General features: G+C 43.0%; 1 pseudogene; it reads left to right on the top strand.

The window, feature by feature from the left end:
- Window positions 1-6: 6 nt before the first annotated feature.
- Window positions 7-7,845, top strand: LOC106722213 (annotated as a pseudogene).
- Window positions 7,846-8,595: the final 750 nt, after the last annotated feature.

Below are 8,595 nucleotides of genomic sequence, written 5' to 3'. Positions count from 1 at the left end.
GACGAGCCGGGCGCCGCGCGCACGGAGACACTGGCGAGCACGGACGCGCCGCTGCCGCCTCCCCCCGCTGCGCCCGCCGCCGCCGCTCCTCCAACTACATCCGGGCAACTCGGGCGCCGCCGCGCTCGGCCCGCCTCGGCTCTTTCCGGCTCTTTCCGCCACGCTCCGCCCCCCGGCCCCGCGCTCCCCTTTGCTCTCGGCCCACTCTGCCTTCGGCAAACATCGGCCGCGGCCGGCCTGGCTCGGGCCGCATCGGCTCTTTCCGCCCTGGAGAGCGATTCCGGCTTTCGGGACACTTCGGCTGTTTCCGGACCTGCTTTCGGGAAGCCTCGGCTGTTTCCGTCACCCCCCCACGCCGGAGTGCGCGGCGCGGTTGTGGTTGCCGCCGGGCAGGGGTCTGGACCGGACCTGAGCGGACGACGCGCCCCGCTCCGCCGCGGGCCGAGCCAGTGAGTGCGGGCTGCTGTTCCGGGGGCATGGCAGGGCCGGGGCGGGAGCCATTTTGTGTGGCTGCCTCCCGCGGGAGGAAGCTGGAGGCGGCGGCGGGCGGCTAAGATGTCCTTGGGGAGCCCCGCCGCGGTGTCTCCTTCCTCTTGTCTCCCCTCTCTCCTGCGGAGCGGGCCCGGAGCATGGCGCAGCAGGCAGCCGCCCTGCAGGGCTGCAACAACGAGGTGGTGCGGTGCCTGGAGGACCTGTGCCTGCGGCGGGCCGAGCTGGCCCGCCAGATCCGGCGGGACGAGGAGGAGCGGGAGCGGCTGCGGCGGGACGTGCGGGCGCTGGGCGAGCGGCTGGAGCGCGTGTCGGGCAGCCTGGCCCGCAAGGCCGAGGCCCGCGACGAGCTGGACAAAATCCTTGCTGAAACTGACGCTGCTTATGTGAAGATCTTGGACAGCTTTCGAGCGCTGCTTAGTGTCCTGAAGCAGGAGGCAGGGGCCTTGAGCAAAACGGCAGTGCTGGAAAGCAATGTCACCTGAAACGGGCCAGTGTGCGTGCGGCCTCCAACTGAGCTAAATTCCCTCTTGGGTGAGGAATGAGGTTAGCAACAGACCCTCGGGGTAGCAGAGGTGGGCAAGGGCTCGACTGGGGTCTCTTGTCTGTTTTACCTTTAGTTTAATGCACTAAAGCAGTGTGTAACGCACATAAAATAAAGTCACTATTTTGCTACCAAATATTCATAACTGTTTAATAACCAACACACACGAAGATATATACACAGGTTTTGCAAATCGATCTGTGGGAAAAGGAGGTCACATTTTGGTACAAATGTCTTTCCATGTCTGTTTTCAGAGAACATAATAATAATTAAAAAAAAAAAAAAAGCTTTCTTTTTAGTTTACCATATGAAATCCTCCTTGCTTTCCATGGACTTTCAGTCTGAGTAGTGCTTCCAGATCTGAGAGGAGAGGGCATTTTTTTGTCTCTCTTCACTCCTGTAGCCAAGGCAAGAGCCATATTTATGGCTTCTTCAGGGAATCCCATCCAGTTTTCCTTAATTGCTCTGGAAAAAGAGGTGTAAAACAAATGGGTGGGGAGGGAGGAAAAGAAGTGGAGCACAGAATAAGTCTCATAACTCAGTAGTAGCACAATGTTTGTTTTTTATGTTTATTGTCTAAATAGATATCTATCCGACTTTTTTATTTAAATAGATTTTTTTTTCTTCCTTTTTTTAAGGCGCATGTTATTCTAGTGTGCACATAACACAACTTCTATTATTGTGTCTACAGGCTGTCAGGCCCGTCCAAAAGCTCGTCCAAAAATAAACAGAGGCCAGGAACAATTGTATTAAAAGACCTTAAATTTAACAGGGACTATATTGACTTCCTAAAAATTCTAGCTGATCAAGTTCCTGTACTGTGCCTGGCCACTGTAAACGTGTACGAAAAGGGAGAGGGAGGTATGTTTAGTAATCTGGCTGGCAATAGACTTCTAAATCTTTAGAGATCACAGCTGCACCTTGCACAAATTTATAGGCTTTTCTGCCCTTATCATTGTAGTTCTGTATCATTGTATTGTTTTTCATGTAACACACTTCCATGAAAATTTTTTTACATAAATTGTCAAAGTTTTGGCTTATTGGGGTCATCTTAGCTGAGGGCAAAAGATTTAAATGCCTGGAAACTTTCTTTTGGATACCTTTTATGTAATTCTAGCGAATTATATACTCACAATAGGGTTGTGAAGAACACCTGAAGAACGTGGAAAGGAAGTATTAAATACACTTCAGAAGTGGAAAATTAGATTAGAGATGGTTCTTGAGCTCTGAAACTTTCTTTTGGATGTGGTTAAACCTAGCTTGGAAATAGGGAAGCAGGTTAGAGACCACGACCAGAATCTCAATTCTAATCCTATTTTCTATTTCTAGTGTGTATTAAAACTTCTTTATAGCACTTCATATGTTAGCATACTGTAGCTTTTGCTTTGTTCCAAGATTTTGTGCAGCAGTAAATCCTTTGTTTTATACTGATTCTTTAAATGTAAGGAAGTGCAATGGTAACTCTCACATCAGGCAGCATAACACAAACTATGAAACTCTTGGGTGCAGAAGTAAATGCTTTGTATGTCAGCGCAAACTGCGTCTGGCTATTTTGTCTTTGCAGTTTTATGAAGTAAAAGTTCTATTCTGGTGTGTGCCATGCTACGCTTAAAATGTGGGTGAGATTACAGTGACTCAACTAATTGTCACTATATACATATTCCGTTTCCACCAGTCTCCCTTGAGTAATACAGGAGTGATTAAAAATAGATTATCAGGAATGCTGCTGCTATTCTAGTATCCCAGTATTAATTGGGGCAAAATCCCTGCTTCCTTCTTTGCTTATTTTTACTTTAATACAGGGATGTCAAGCTCATCTGGTTCCCCAGGCTGGATCTAAAAGTAATAGGATGAGCAGTATCAGGGAGCCATGGGGCTACACTCATACCCCACTCCACCCCTGTGAACACACATCTCCAGTGGGGCTCCATGCCCCACATTTCAGCAGTGAGCCTGACCACAAATGTCCAGCCTCTAGGAGCCAGGCAGGCCAGATTCCCAATCCCAGACCCAGCTCGCAGGCTGCACGTTTGACACCCTGCTCTAAGGGAAGTGGAACTATCATTACAAATTTCTGCAAAATATTTGGACCACATCTGGCTTTGATCAATACCTAATCATTGTGTCATGATTGTTAATTACATTTCTCATCTAAATTTATTTTTTCCCTTTAGATCAGTGCAACTTGCATTTCGGTCTTGAAGCTACATGTGTATGCACACCACTTCACACTGGTAATAAATCAGTTTTCTGGAATGAAAGTTCAAATGATCTAAATACAGATTCCTTTTATCATGAATGCTTTGGTTACAGAGAAGTGAAATGGTGGTTTTTATATCTCTTGTGTTCTCCATCTTGCTTGGAGACACCATTTATAGTATAGTTGTCTTAATAGCAAATGGCTCTCTAATTCATGTCTCTGTTGTATTATTTAAACAAAACTAGTGTACATTTTGAGTTTATTATGTATAACTGGGTACTACAATGACAAAAATAATGTACTTGAGCTGACAGCTTATTTTTAGAAAGGTTGTGATTTAGCTTACAAAAACAAGCAAATTACAGTGGTTTTCTAGTATCCAAACAATGAGATTTTAGGGCTTCTTTTAAATAAAAAGTGATTGCTCACTTCTGTTAACTGAGAAAACTACAGATGACAGTGAGGTGTCAAATGCACAAATGGAGGACAGTACATGGCCTTTAATCTATGCTGGTGGAGAATGTTTTTGCCTGTATAGTATATGAGAGAGTCTAGACTAGTCATTCCAGATCAAGTGTGGGCTCTTTTATACCAGAATGGAAATGTCCACACATGGAGTTATTTAGGAATAGCTGCTGCACTTTAAAGTCATATGCTACGTTAATCAAGTATGACCAAGTTATCAGTCTTTTGGTCGAGTGGCAAACCTTGTTAATACAGTATATAGCTTGTGTATATGTGAATTTTCTTGACTGTTTAAGATACTGTAGGTGAACTGATGTGATTAGCTTTTTTTTAATTGTTTCAATCTGATTAAAATAGGAGGAAGATGCAGTACTGTCTAGGTGAGGACATTCATTTGGAGTAGGAAATGGTGTGGATCAAAAAGCTGAGTCTGAGGTCCCCTGTGGTCTAATCACCCATCTGGCTAGAGTCGTTAAAAGTCATACTGGTTTCTGTAGCCAGTAGTACTTGAGGCAGCAATGTGATTAGCATTGCTCCCAGTTAACTTTTGACTCTCCAACCTGAATGACAAGTATGTCATGCATGTAATGTAGAGCAATACTTAACTTAAATCACCTGGCCTCCAGAGTGGAATTCAAACCCTGATTTGGAAGCCTGGGTTTCATTATGTAATACATGGGGACAAAGTAATCCATAGGAACTAGTGTGCTGAATGGGGCCAACTCAAGTTAGCCAAGAAAAAATACTAAGCACAGGAGCAGGTAAACTGTCCATCTCGGAACTGCTGTTCTGAGCATAAAGAAAGGTAAGGTTGGGGATGGAGAGGTCACAAGAGGTAAGGTAAGTAGTGGTTAGGATATGTAACTAGGGAGAGATTGCCCTGGTTTCTGGTCCCTGCTTCCTGATCTGTTTAATGTAAAATAAACAAACAATGACTGAATAAAAAACACAACCCTTAAGACCTGAGAGTGGAGGCTAAACACAGCTGACTGCTTTAACTGCTGTATTCCAGAGTTCTGTTCTGGCCTATGCTGTCCCTTCCTGGCCCTGTGAATCTTGCGTTACTTTCTGCACCGTAGCACAGCGTCAGCAGCATGTGCCTGGCTCAGCCACACAACTGACCAGCCTATAGCCAGGTATTAGGACACTCTCCTTGGTTTGAACCCCTTGAAGCCTGGTCTTCCAATTTATGAGCTGGTGGTGTAATGTATTGGGCTATTATAGACACCCACCATCTCCCCCATCACCTCTGAACCCATTTTAACAAAAAAGCCATAACTGCATTTTGTGAAGGACTACAATATTGACAAGTACTAGATAATGGTGTGAGCCTCAGGCAATGGAGTACCTACTTTCTGGATCCCAGTTGGGCTCAGGTGGAGATCACCTATGTGCTCTAGGGGGATCAGTTCTGGTCATGCACAGAGGGAAAATTGTAGGCACCTCCAGGGCCTTAATTCTGGCCAAATCCATACATGGGCAATGGATGTTCTTTTAATGTTTTTTAAAGGGTGCATACTAGATGCAGTGTATCACTATGACTCTCGGGTCAGAATGTGGTCTCTTCATATGTGCTCTTAAGGGTAGATATTTCCTTTGGATTAATTAACATTTCCTTTGAGGCTGCAAACTTGTCTGTATGGCTGTAGTTGGAGGTTGAGTCCTGTGGCTCCTTGTACATGCTGCCACTGGCATCTGACAAACCACTTTTCACATTGAGAATGAGATATTTGTTCATTGTTTACCCCTCACTGCTATGTGGGTGTAGCACAGAAAAGAATACCCCCCCAGACCTGATCTTCAGTTGAAATACTATCCCTTAACCCAACTGAATGGAGATTTATGTCAAATGCAAGAACTGCTTCTATGTGAAAGGGAATTGGTTGCAGGGAACACATGCTACTAATGGACTGACTATTAACATGTTAGGAAAGTTTGAGCTTGCAAAATCAGGGACTCCAGGTAACTCAGTCCTAACTACAGGTATGCAGTTTAGATGCAGTATCTGCCTGAAAGCAGCTGTAAGGGTTTGCATTTTTTTTAATATTACAAATGGGAGAAGAAGGAAGAACAAATAAAAGAGCCTTTCAGTGTTTTAATGATGTCAAAATCAAAAGCTTTTTAGGGCAACAAACACTGTTGCTCCTTTGCATGAGAGCTTTAGGTTGCAATTGTGATATAAACAGTGTCATCTGGACAAAAAAAATTAGACTGAGAACTCCTTAATGCAGGAGTGGCTGAGGGTGTTGCTGAGTACTGCACCCAAAATAATGGTACTAGTGTTAAATCTAGGCACTTGGATTGTTCAAGGTTATAACATTGTTGCTTGAAGTTAGGATGCAACTTGAGGAGGGGAAATTTTACTTTCAAATGTGCCTCCCTTGAACAGTAGCACCTCATCAATGGGACATGTGTTTACATGACTCTTCTCATCCATAGCTCTGAACAGATAAGGATCGCCACAGTTGCAGAAAAGAGAAAGATTGTTGAAGTTACTGTCCCACATTTATGCAAAAGTGATTGAGACAATGGGAATAGTATGTAGCTACTAGAGACCAAACTAGGAAGAAGAAAGTAAAACTCATTTTGCATGAAACTGATGTAGAAAGGACTGGGCCTTTCATAGTTTTAGGCTGTTTGTCTGAGGTTGCCCTGCTTAGTTTCCCCTGATGTGTTGAACTCTTCTCATCTTGTTAAGAGTGTTGTAATTATCCATCATGAAGTAGTGTATTTTGTGCAGTCTAATTTAAAGTTGTGAAGTTGCTTGTTAACACACTTGTAGTTATCCTTGACAACAAAAATATACTTCTGCTGGAGCAGCAGTAGCTTCTCTACATCTCTTGTGTGGAAGTTTCAATCATAATTAAGTTAACTGGTACATTTATTTCCAATCTGTTCGGTTGAATTAGGAGCAGGTTTTTGTAAGCACCTGTTCAAACCAGCACCAGACTGGAAAATCCTAGTCCAATTTTTCTGTAACTAATTTCTTTGTACAACAGAGATTTCATATATGAAGCTGAGCAAAAAGCAGAGAATTAATCTCACTTGTACCTCACAACAAATTACTAAATACCATTTTTTTGCAATGCAGAGTATTCCCTGCTACTGCCACTAGTCCAATTCCAATAGCAGGAACACTAGAGCAGATAAGGTGGCAGAGTTCATCTGCACATACTGCAAGCAGAGTTGTACAACATACTCTAAGCTGCAGTGACCACTCAGTGTCTTCTCTGTGTTAACAGTTCCACTTGTGGACCTTAACTGACAGTAGCCCTGATATACAATTTAAAGGAGAAAAGACAAGGGTTGGCAAAACCAAAGAATTCAGATTAATTATGCCTAATTGTTACTGGCATTCAAGTAGCTGAAGCAATTAAATAACATACCAAAACAAAGCTCTCCATGGTAAATACTTACCAGCATACCAGTGTGTGTGACTAGACTCCAATCAACAACATGGAAAAGATTAAATTAAACCAACACAAGCGCAATAAAAGATTTTTATGAGTCAGGAGGGTTTCCAAGAGCAGTTATGTTTCAGGGTTGTTTTTTTTTTCCAAACTGTTTTTCAGTAATGGCACATTAGGGATGCAGTTGTAATCATCAGGTTTAAGAACCTCATAACAGTTGAAGGAAGTATATACGGGTGACGATGGACATAGATGGTGAAATCTGGGGCCCAGTCAAATCAACAAGGGTTTTGCCACTGACTTGATTTGGGTCACTATTCCAGTTCAGCATATCAATGAAGTTATCAGTGCCTGTACTTGGCTGAAATGTTCTTTGCTTGGTAATTATCTGTCATGAAGTAGCATCTTTTGTGCAATTCTATTTAAAGTTGTGAAAACACTATCAGTGATTTGTGACTGTCACATTGAGATAATGGGTTAGAATGAGACTGGTTAGAGACCGTGCAGTTTCAATCCGTTGCTCAGCACTTCACAGTACTGGGCCGTGTGTGAAGAAAGCAACTTCTTAAACTGTTCTGTTCTAAAACAAATAAAAATTTTTAAATCACAAACCTGCTATCCTTTGTATTCATTCAGCTCTGCTTACTATAGATACAACAGTATTTGTAACTGGTTTTGGTTTTTACCTGCATTAATGACAGTAGCCAATACAAGAGAGTGAACTTGGTTCTGTTCTGGCTTATGCAATGGTTTCAATACCAGGGGCAAATTTTATGCAATTTGAAGTGGTTAATTACACGGGAGCAATTTGGCTTGTAAAATTTATCACTTGCTGACAGCCTGAAGTTTGCACTGCTGCCCTGCTCTTCACTTGTGCACTAGGAGCATCTGAGCTAGACAGTGACATAAGCCTGGAATCCCATGGTGCCATTTTTTACAGTTAGTATTCAGAGAGGAACTGTGCTTGTAAAATATTATATGCAAAAAGCCTAAGGAGAATGTTTGCTTGCTTAAGCAGTCATTTGCTTCAGTAATAGGAATCCTGTTAAAAACATATGTGGATTGCTTTTTGCACAACACTCTGCAGATTTGTTTGATGTATGTGGCAAATGAAGGGGTTCTCTTTAATAAGTATTGATCCTACATCTGTGTGTGTCACTTGAATGGTATCTGTACCATAACTGGGAGCAGATGTTTCACCCAGTAGCATAACTACTGTAGCAGTCTTTCTGGTCTAGCAGAATGCTATAGTGCACTTTGAGATAATCTGCGCTTTTAAAGAGGCAAGGAGTTTTTGGATGTCTAGAGGATTCAAAGCCTATCAAGTAAATGTTTTTAGAAGCACATTCTTATTCCTAGCCAAATCTTTAAGGATTAAAAGTTACTGGTATCCCACAGCTTTACTCAAAGAACAGTTGCTTCTTACCAGGATTTTCCACAGCAAAGGTTCCAATCTCTAATCTCTTTCTTTTTCCCTCCTCTCTACT

Source organism: Alligator sinensis, unplaced genomic scaffold, assembly GCF_000455745.1.
Source record: "Alligator sinensis unplaced genomic scaffold, ASM45574v1 scaffold309_1, whole genome shotgun sequence".
NCBI lineage: Eukaryota > Metazoa > Chordata > Crocodylia > Alligatoridae > Alligator > Alligator sinensis.
This window is presented reverse-complemented; position numbering and strand designations above follow the sequence as displayed.